The following is an 11,321-nucleotide window of genomic DNA, read 5'->3' as shown; positions in this document are numbered from 1 at the left end:
AAATCTCATCTTCACCTCCACCGTGTACTCAGTTGCCAGGCCCGTCAAGTCGACCATCCTAAGAGGCCCGGCTCAGACCCTTCCTCCCCCTCCTCCACCTCCCAGGAGCCTTCTGTGACCCTCTGGAGAGGCAGGGCCCCTGTCATGTGCACTTATGATTCTCTGTACTTCTGGGCAGCATTTAATCACACTTGCGATTAAATAAATCATCATATATTTAGTGGTTTAGCCTATCTTCCTGCCAGACTGTGAGGGCAGGGGCCATTTCTGTCCTGGTTGTCTCTGTACCCTTAGTACCTGGCGTGGTGACTGGTGTATGTTAGGGACTCATAAATGCATGTGGAGGGCATGGGCAGCAATGGGGAGGGTTCTACACCAGGGGAGGGTGGGACGAATGCCCTGGTGCTTGGTGCCTACATAGGAAATCACACGTGGAGCCAGGTGCAGACCCCTGAACCCCTTTGCCTGTACCCCACCCCCAAAGCCTCTGGAAACAGCGGCCGCTGAGCCTTCTGTTCTAGTGACAGGAGGCGAAGCAGCTACAAGCTCCTTAATCACCTCTCCACAAACACGGGGAAGCCTCATTAATCCCAGTGAACAGATGATCTATTGTTTCCGGCTCAGGGCTCTGGTGGACTGGCCTTCCTCTGTGGAGAAAGAAATCCCCGTGGGTGGGAGCCGTCCTTTCTCTTCCCTCCGGCAGGTACCCCTGGTGCGGCTCTTGGCTCAGGTGAGACCTGGACCGAGATCAGGATCAACCCTCCACGGATGGCCCATGCTCACCTATCAGGTGGGCAACATCGAAACATTTGATAATATCTAGTGGCTGCCACAGGGGAAATGGGCACTCGCATGCGCTGTTGGCAGGGGTAGATGTGTGCGTGTGTATGCGTGTGTGTGTGTGTGCAGTCTGGTAGCCCGGGTGGTTAAGTTCATCAACTCTGGAGACTGAGTTAAACCCCAGCGTTGGCACTTGGCAGCTCTGTGAGCTTGGGCGAGTCACTGATCGACTCTTTATGCCTCAGTTTCCTCTTTGTAAAGCAGGGATGGTAGCAGTTCCTCCTCGTAGGGTTATTATGAGAGCAGGTGGGTTAGTGTATGTAGAAGATTGGTTTAGGTTATCTTCTATCCGAATCAAAGCACTTCAGAAGCCTTGCTCTTTCTCCCCATCCCAAACCAGGGCCCAGAGGGTTGCTAGGGAAACCATGGGGTGGAGGAGCAGGACTCTCATTGGCTCCTCTTTGGCCAGTGTTTTGGGGCCTCCTTAGAAGTGAGGCTCAAATCTCCCCAACTCTGCCCCACTGTGTGGCCGTATCTTCTGCCCTCATGGCTGGAATTAGAGGCCGGGATCTCCGGGTTGTCATCTGGATTTTGCTTCTGACTTGTGTAAACCTGGGCGATTTACTTTTCCTCTGGGCTGCAATTTCTCCATCTGCACAATGAAGCAGTTGGCCTGGAAGAGAAAGGAATTTTATTTCATGTGGCACTTCAGGCCAATTGGTGGTAGCTGGAGATGTGGGCTGAGAAGGATTCTGTAGCTGTGCCCAGGGTCCTTAGGAAAGTGTATCTGTGATTGATTAGTGCTGTCTGGAATGGACACAGGATGAAGGAGTGGTGCTCTGCGTGTCTCAGATTTACCATCCCTAGGCTAGATTCTTGATTTGCAAAGGATCTTCTTGATCTAAAGCTGTTCAGTGCTATGAATGTTCAAAATGAGGCTCATTAACAATCTAGACATAATCTAGACATTAGTCTCAGGAAGCCCTAGTCACTATGCTTCAATTTTATTCAGGTCTGAGGGGTAGGGGGTCTTCTAAAGCTCTGTCCCAATTACCCATAAAGATAGCTGATGGTCACCATGAAAGGAAGAGAGACTTTGGTTCTGGGGAGTGGAATCCATTACGGGGCTGGGAAGCATGTGAAAGGGGCAATGACTAGCCTTAGGAGGGGGTCATGGCAGCAAGCATCATGGGATTCAATGGAGCAGGCAGGCTGGGAGAGTTACCTGTGAGTTTTAAGGCCTGGGATGAGAGGGCAGTGGGCAATGAGACCAAGGGAGGTGACTTCACAAGTGTGCCTGGGGCTGGCCCTGCTTAGGGCAGGACTGGTGGTGGGGCTGGGTCATAGCAGGCCTCTCTGAGAACTTATTCAGTAGACTCCAGCTCAAGACGCTGGTCCTATTGGCCTCATTCCTAAGAGAAGTCACTCCTGGACATAGGAATTGGGCAGGAAGCAAAGGCCAAGAAGATTGGCTGGGGTTGGGGCTACAGCCTTGAAATCAGAAACTCTGAGTGTAGAGGGGAATTTTCTGGAGGCTCCTTGGAAGCCTGAGGTCGTTACAGGTTGCAACGGTGGGAGGCGGGGAGTAGAAGGGTGTGAGTAAGGGGCTCCATTCCTGGTGGTGACAGTTTTGTTGGAGGACATCTGCCATTTAATAGCCTGCAGGCAATTTTAGAATCGATAAAGTTCATAAGCACAGAGCTCATCAACAATTAAGCTCATGTAACCATCTCTCTCTTTATAAATTCATTGAAAGTTAGGAGAATGAATTTCATTGTTCTTTAAATTTATTGTCTGCTAACTCAATCAAGGTTCTTTTAGTAGCTTAATTGTTTTTGAATTCAGGAACTCCTAATTCAACAGAAGTGTTAGAAAATGAAGTTGATAGTTTAAAAAACTTTATTCTACATCCGGCAAGTACCTTTTCATGTCTTTAGACAATGAGCCATTTTCTGTGCTTAGGCCCTAAATGTGAAAGTACAGTACAAGAGTTATACAGCTGATGTCACAAATAGCTGCAGTAGTCAGGCAGACTGAGGGTCTAGATTCTTCCCTGCCCTCCACTGACACATACTGATTGTGTGACCTTGGGTAAGTGAGTTAACCTCCTTGCGTCTCAGTTTGCTCGTCTGTAAAATGCGAAGAATAACATCTATCTTGCAGGGCTGTTGTATGATTTAGTAAGGTAGTTGTATGTAAAGCATGCAGCTAAAGAGGGCCTGACACAGAGAACTTGCTTAACAAAGCAGCTATTATTATTTTGTTATTGGAGGAAATGCAAATTCACAGTAACATTTAGTTGCAAGAAAGCATGACTTTAGTGATAAATGCAGTAACATCTAGCTACAATAACATAAATACAGTAACATATAAATAGAGTAATACAATTAGATTCCTACACACAATAACAGAATCAGTTACATGGATAAAGTAACATATAGATGCAGTAATGTAATTGCAGGACACATAGATACAGTTGCATATACACAAAATAACTTTTAGCTACACTAAGATAGATAAATAACAAAAAAAGTAACAAAATTACAATATCAAGATACAGTATCACATTATAGCAATAGATATGTTATAGTAATGTGTAGATACATTAAGTCGGATACAGTAAAAATAGGTGCCATCAGTCATAATTAGAGTGACATTCCTTATAAGGGATAGATAACTACAGTAATACATGGATACTATACTACGGTTACAATTTCTTATGGGAATTGTAATGTATCAGTACAATAACATGCAGACAGAGTAATACGCAGTTGCAGATCTGTGGGAGCACTGATATAGACAGGCCATGTTGCATCCCGCAATCTCTCTGCAGCTGGAATTCTTACTGTTTTTGGGTCATAGTTTTTCTGAGAATCTTAGAAAAGCTACAGACACTCTTCTTAGGAAAAAAACCCCTAAACCTTCCCAAATGCAGTTGTAAGTGGCAAAATTCTGAACCCATGTAGCCCTAGCTCTAGTCTGATATTTCATGATTAAGTGTCCCTGATTCAAATACTTGCGAACCAGAGCAAGAAGAAATAATCTCTCAGGAGATCAGACTTCAGTCTGCAGGCAGGCATAATCCAGGCTGGTGCCTCAGTCCTCTTCCTGCTTTCTGGACTCTGATTTGAACTTGGTATTTAGGCGACCCAGACTTCCATCCTGCTGGAGTAAACAGAGACCTATTTCTCTTTCTCTCTGATCATGGTCTTGTTGCTCAGCTACTCTTGTTTACTAATCCTCCCTCTGCTGAGGAGATCAGCTTTGTTGGAGCAAAAGTCTCTTTTGGCCAATATCCTGTAAAACCCAAGAGGTCATTTCCAGATAGCCCGTGTGAAAGCCAGTTGGTTCTGTTGTATGCGGATGTTGGCCGCAGAGGAAGACAAGTGACTACTTAGGGACAGATGTTGTCCATTGGAGCCAAATGGTCAGACTTCTTCATAACCACACTTCCCTGGACCCGTTTGGGGACCCAAGTACTCACTTGCTGTATCAGTAAGCTATTGCTGCATAACAAAATGTTCCAAAGCTTGGTTTAAAACAACACACATTTATTACCACTCACAAGCTTACAGGTCAAGCATTTGGTTCTTCTGATCTGGGCCAGGCCTGGCTGGTTTTGGCAGGACTTGCTCATGCATCTATGGTCAACTGGCTGGTCTAGGATGGCCTTGGTTGGGGGAAATGACCCAAATGGGGGTTCCTTCCACTTGTCTCTCACATCCCTCCAGCAGGCTTGTTCACATGGAAGCATCAGAGTTCTGAGAGGAGTGGAGTGGTGGGCGGGGAGAGAGAAAGCGTCCAAGCTTTTTGAGGTGTAGGCTTAAAACTGGTGCACTGTCACCTCTGCTGCCTTCTATTTGTTGAAGCAAGTCACAAGGCCAGTCCAGACTCAAGGAGTGAGAAAACAGACTCCACTTCTTGATGGCGGGAGCCGCAAAGTCACATTGCGAGGGTATTGATGTTGAGAGGAGTCAAGGATGGGAGACATTTTTGTAATCTCTTGACCATATTCACTTTTCAGGGGTCATTGCTGGGGCCTCTGTCAAGCCTCCGTTAGATCTTTGAGCAGAGCCAAAGCTGCATTTTGGGTGAGATTTCCAACCCTGCCTGCATGACGCCTGGCAGGGCACATTGGCCCCTAACCCTCATAAGCCCCTCCTTCCCTCGGCTGATTGGCCCAGGGCTACCGCATTCTGACTCCAAGAGGCTTCTCCACTGGCTTCTAGTGACCTGCACCTTGCAGGCTTCTCCCCAAACAATGAGCTGGGCTGAATTTCTCTACTGGGAATTTGAAATGTGGACGCAGATGTCTTGGAATAGTCAGTAGGGAGTGGAAACTGAGAGATCATGATGTAGAACCAGCACTTGGAGAGAGAGCAGAGCAGATTCTCAAAGAAATGCAGAGAAGAGAGAGGCTGCGTGAGCCCAGAAAGGAGGTGGAGAGAGGGGTGGCCTGGTCCCTGTGCCCCTCTGCTTCCGGAAAACTTGGGTGAACTTTGTTTTCTGTCCTTGAATCCAGTGAAACTTCTGTTTCATTATAATATACTCTTTATTTTTGCTTGAGAAAGTCTGATGGGGGTTCTAGTCTTTGCAACCCAACACTCTTGGTTATAGGACCCGCTTTGGAAGAGAAGGCAGACCGGACAGCTTCCATGGCACAGGGCCAACATGGAGACTGCTCAGCTGGGACTCCCAGCTCGTGGGTGTCCTTCCATTGGTGCCAGAGCATCTGCCTTCCTGGATTACACTGGGAGCTCAGCCGGGAAAGAACCAGCTCTCCATATCTAGCTTCTGCCCCAAATCAGAGAGACAATTAACAGCTGAGAGAGAGGATAAAGGGTGACTGACATGCATTTTTGAACACGCTAGAAGCTCTGCCTTCAGGAGAGAGCCGCAACTCACTCACCACAAAGACAATTTCCCTAACCTCAGTTTGAATGTTTTGCTTTTACTTTTATGCAGAGCTGATTGCGAAACAGGCATCTGAAAAGAAGTTTACCTTCTTTTAAACTCTCATTGAAAGCATCCTCTCTATAAAATCCTGTCTGATCAATTCCTCGAAGAATTCACTGACAGATGAAAGTTATGAAGAACATTTTATGAGAGAGACTTCTAAGACCCACTCTTTTCTCTTTTTGCCATAGTTACCAGGAAGCTCACATCCAAATTACCATTCAATCACTTGCAGAGTTCCTGATGGTTTCCCATGTCTCTCTGTCTGAAAACATTCTCTGGCTGTGAGAACATGCTTTGCATCTTCAATCAATGAAGGATGTGAATTGATGAATTAGAAACCAACTATATACATATGTATTTCCTCTTGCTGTTGTAATACATTACTACAAACCTAACATTTTGAAACAACACAAATTTATTATTTTGCAATTCTAGAGATCACAAATCTGTAGTGGGTCTTAAGGGCTAAAATTAAGATGTTGGCAGAACTATATTCCTTCTGGAGGCTGTGAGGGAAGATCTGTTTTCTTGCTTTTCCATCTTCTAGAAGCTGCCTCCTTTCCTTGGCTCATGGCCCCTTCCTTCACCTTCAAAGTCAGCAACATAGTATCTTCCAATCTCTCTCTGATTCTGACCTTCTGGCCTCCCTCTCATAAACACTTACGATTAAATTGGGCACACCGAGACAATCCAGAATAATCTCCCCATCTCAAGATCCTTAGCTTACTTACATCTGCAAAGTCCCTTTTGCCATGTAAGGTAACGTGGTCATAGGTTCTGGAGACGAGGATGTGGACATCATTGGGAGGCCATTATTCATCCTGCCACAATATATATACCTCAGCTTCCCTGCCCCATTGATGGGATGATTCTGAAGTGTGGTCTGCAGCCTCACAGAGGATCCCCAGGAGGACAGAATCCAGTTGTTCACAGCAGTAATCCACTCAGGATTCCTCCTTATTGGTTCTCTTCCTTCCTTGTGTTCCTGATTCCTCACATGCTCCCTGGGGTCACCTCTCAAATAAACTCCTTGCATCAAAGCCTGTCTCAGGTGTGTTTGGAGGAAACCTCAGCCTAGATTTATTGGTATAATTGCCTTGCCCTCCTTTGCAGTCCTTTGAATTTTCTATTTTTAACAGTTGAGTTATTAAAAAAAATGCAGGATAAGGTAGAAAAAGAACATGAGCTTAGGAGCTAGAAAGACATGGATGCAAATGCTACCTCAATTGCTTATTGTATGTTTTAAAGCATTACAGTCTGAAATGTCTTCTGAATCATCCAAAATACAGTGCCCTCCAGCCAGTTAGTGCAGTATTAGACCAAAGTGCATTTAATGTTACTCTGATTTCTTTAAAATCAACGATCCGTGTATCTACACTCTACTGTGCAGGATATTTGCTTCACCAGAGCATTTATCTCATGATCAAATGGAATACTAGAGATTTACCAGTGTGTGCATTTTGTTTAATGAGAACTCCTAGTTTTGCATTGTTGAAGACCATGTTTTCCCATATTTAAAATGATCAGAGCATCTGTGCTAGGCCTCTGAAAGACTTGCTGGCTAGGGTGTGGCCCTCACTACGTGCTGGTTGGGCAAGGCGGGGAGGATCTGATTTTAGAGTTGTGTGCTGCTCATCATTGGGACCCGCGGGACCCGTCCATGGTCCTGATGTGGGCTTAGAACTGAGGAACAGCTGTCTCCAAAGTGGGGTTTTCAAGACTGTCCTTTGGGAATGTGAAAATATTAGAACTGCAATTTACATTGATTTATCCATTTAAAAGTGAGATCCAAGTTCATCTTTACTAATGGTTAATATACGGATTGACACTCGTGTCCCGTTATATGTCAGGCAGCCATGGGGCATGAAGGGGCCAAGGTACGCTGAGGGAGCAGCAGGGTTAATGGCTGTGCCTGCCCTCATTTGTCACTTCTGGCTATATACGTCCGTTTTATGTGGCCAGTTAAGGGATCTATGGATTATGCAATCTAGTTTGACTTTAACTAAACTTTTAATCGAAGAATAATTTATATACAGAAAAAGTGCACAAATTATAAGGATACAGGTCAATGGATTTTCGTGAAGTGAGTACTTCCAATGAGCCAGCACCCAGACTAAGAAACAAAGTTGCTAGCACTTCAGAGGCCACTTTTGTGCCCCGTTCCTGTCACTGCCTACCGCTGGGTAACCCCTATCCTGACTTTTAGCACTATATATTGGTTTTGCATGTTTTTGAACTTTGTATGAATGAAGCACTATATTTGAGTTACTTCTTTCATTCAATGTTACATTTGTGAGGCTCTTTCAAGTCATTCATTCTCGTGCTGTATAACATTTCATGGCATACATATATCTCTTCTCCTGTTAATGGTGCTTCCAGTTTTTGGATATAATAAGCAATATCACTAAAAACGTTTTTATATGTGCCCTTTTATAAGATAATTCAATTTTAATTAAAGCCATCCTCTCAAAATGGGCACGTGGCTTTAAAATCATTAATACTAATAAATGCAAGTACAATCAAACAGCCATAAGATGGAAAGGCTGATATTTCTACTCCAGATAGAAATTTTGGGGTCAATAATGATGATTTAATCAGATTCAACATGACTTTAGACAAGAAAGGAGGAAAAGTTTAAGAAGTCTTTGCTATGTGGATTTACACACATGACTGTCAATGATAAAACTTGAGATATGTGCTAATGAGAGTGTGAAGCATCTGCAATTAACAAGCGTGGATGTCATCGGTGCTGCACCCCAGATATTTCTGGTTCTCTTCTCAGGCACGTGATATAGGATTGACTTCCTGGGCTGGTTAGAGTTAAGTGTGGCCATATGACTTGTTTTGGGCATTGAAATGTGAGCAGAAGTGACAGACGTCACTTCCAAGTAGAAGCTTTAAGAGCCAGTGTGCAATCCATCACACTCTCTTTTCTTTTTGCCACAAGGGCTGGCAACGTTCTGGAAAGGAGCTGCTTGGTCAGTCTGGGTCCCAGGGTGAGGACGCTGTGTCTCAGAGCCACAGCTGACCTGTGACGTGCCTACGGCATGAAATCCACCTGCATTGCTTTAAGATATCAGGAATGTCTGTTATCATGTAACCCTACCGATGCAACAAAAGCCTTAAAAACAAAGTCCCAGAACACAGAGATAAACCTGTAATATATTTTTTTTCAGGGATGTCTGTTACGTGACACTCCCTCTGGTTCTGTACATAAGTTCGGATACTTTGTGACAACTATTTAGATGCCTCTTTTGAGATTTTTCTTACTTAATAGTGAAAGTTAAAAAAAGGCACATACCATCAAGAAAATGCTTGTTCTTGCTTCCTCGGGCAAAAATGGATGAAGTAATCCACAGAAACAATTCATGGACAAAATAAAATGCATTTCTTTGTCAGCAAATGTGGTTGGAAGATGCAAGAGGGCACCTCTGAAGATGCGAGGTGACAAGTACCAAAACAAACGATGCAGTGGGGGAGACTCAACTGTACGACTGATGGAAGTCCAGATGCTCCTAACACGTCTCAGTTTATGGTGTGTGCTAGGTTTGGGTTTCAATAAGAAAATATACAAAGAATTACTTTTTTATGAGATGGACCGGAGAAGATGTAGTTTCAATAAGCAATGACTTTTTTTAATAAAAACAATGTTTTATGGAAAAACAGTCTAAATATAACCCTCTATAGAGTAGATTCTTAACTGCAATACGTGAAGGATTCCAGGTTAAAGTTAGAGAGATTGCTCCAAAGATGAAATTGACTCAAAGACTAGCTGTTGAAATAAAGAAGTTGAGGCCAGACGTGCACAAAATGATGCAGGATGCCATCGATGCGACTTGTATAATAAAAATAAGACCTTTGATATATAGTAGGATCCTTACAGTATTTTGCAACAAGGAGATAGAGGTTTGATTATTTTGTAATGAGATATGAAGGTTTGATGGTTATCTCGTGGCAAAATACTTTAATAAGATGGGGAACTTAAAGATGAGTTATGCATTTTTCTCTTACAAAAAGAAAAGGGTTTCTCACTTGCTGTCTATTTTTATAATGACAACTTGCTATCACTAGTAGGCTACAAAACCAAATTAAAAACAGTTCTAATTTTGAAATAATTTTAGGCTTACAAAGGTTGCAAAGAAAGTACAGAGAATTCCTGTGTACTCTTCTCCCAGTTTCCCATGATGTAACTTCTTACATAACCAAGGTACATCTGTCAAAACTAAGAAATTAACATTTGGTGAATTACCATTAACACGACTCCAGACTCCATTCAGATTACACCAGTTTTTCCACTAATGTCCATTTTTCTGTTCCCGACTCCAATTGAGGAGACCGCATTGCATTTGGGGAACAGACATTTTGAAAGAAACACACACACACAGACACACACATTTTCTCTGTCCCTCTGGGATATGTTTGACATGCAAACAATGACTGAAAGACAAATTGCGTTCTGAAACAAGCTAGTGCTATAGAGAGGGCATTTTTAAAACAAATATTTGGAAATGTTTCCATTGTTGCGATTTTTGTGATGGAAAATGATGAAAATATACCACCTATAATAGCTCCCATGTATATAAGCTTTAAAAAGTTGGAAAGAGGGTTTTTTAACCTGTTTAAAAAAATCTTTCAAACACAGTGTTTTAGAACCTATTTGCTAAAAATATAAAAATGTAACACCTTTTGATTAGTTTGCAAGAACCACTGATTGACATCAGGGAAGATGGAAATTTGCTCGCTGAATTTCAACAAAAAACTTTGCATAATTGGTGGATGGGAATGAAAAATACCTATGAGAATTTAGAAGTGTAGGCAGCCTTGCTGTTTTCCCATTTGGGTCAATGCATCTTTGCGTGGTATCTTTTTTTTCCCTCTAGCCGTAACAGCAATTAAAACCAGGTATCAAAATGATCTGAATTAAGAATCAGACCTTTGAGCTGCTGTATCACAAAGCTTTGTTTTTTTTTAAATGAAACATTTTCAATCACATGGCTCTCATTAAAATTTTTAGTGAGGGCAAAAATACTTTGAACCATTAATAAATACAGTAAATCAAAAATTTAAAATATTTTATCTTATCTTTAATCTAAATAATTTTAATTATGTCTTACAATGCGTGTAAAATATTAGCACAGTGATACAGGAATATGTTCTATAAATAAACATGCCGAGTGTAGGCACGTGCTCATTTAAAAAGAACTCATAAGGGTGGCTGGATAAATAGTTCAGGATGTTGATGCTTGTGGAGTTACTGCCTGGCTGATACTGAGGAGGGGTCTGCTCTGTGGAAGTCTGGAGGGCTGCGTGGGACAGAGGAGTCAGAACCACCAGGCTTCCATGGCATGAGCCAGATGTCAGGCTCTGCACAAGGAGGCAGCCAGGATTAGCATCAAAGCAGAGGCCGCATCCCATTCCAGATTCAAGGAGAGGAGTCTGAAATTAACCTGTTGCCCTGAAACCTGCAATGTCGGTGTCCATAGAAATCCCTCGGGCACTCCTGTGCCTATCAAGTTGTGGCCCTCTCCAGTCCCACCTCTTATAACCAGTGTGGATGGGGGATCCCTGCTGAGTTGGGCGAC

The 11,321-nt window shown here is 43.2% G+C and overlaps 1 long non-coding RNA gene across 2 annotated transcripts in view; it reads left to right on the top strand.

Annotated features, from left to right (window-relative positions):
• Positions 1-654: 654 nt before the first annotated feature.
• Positions 655-11,321, top strand: part of LOC123285489 (uncharacterized) — a 31,519-nt gene continuing 20,852 nt past the window's right edge. For both annotated transcript variants that reach the window (XR_006527226.2, XR_011503477.1), the window contains exon 1: positions 655-790. This is a non-coding gene — a long non-coding RNA (uncharacterized lncRNA). The remainder of the gene's footprint in view (positions 791-11,321) is intronic.

Source organism: Equus asinus, chromosome 5 (assembly GCF_041296235.1).
Source record: "Equus asinus isolate D_3611 breed Donkey chromosome 5, EquAss-T2T_v2, whole genome shotgun sequence".
Lineage (NCBI taxonomy): Eukaryota > Metazoa > Chordata > Mammalia > Perissodactyla > Equidae > Equus > Equus asinus.
Note: the sequence above shows the minus strand (reverse complement) of the source record. Positions and strands in the feature narration are given on the sequence as shown.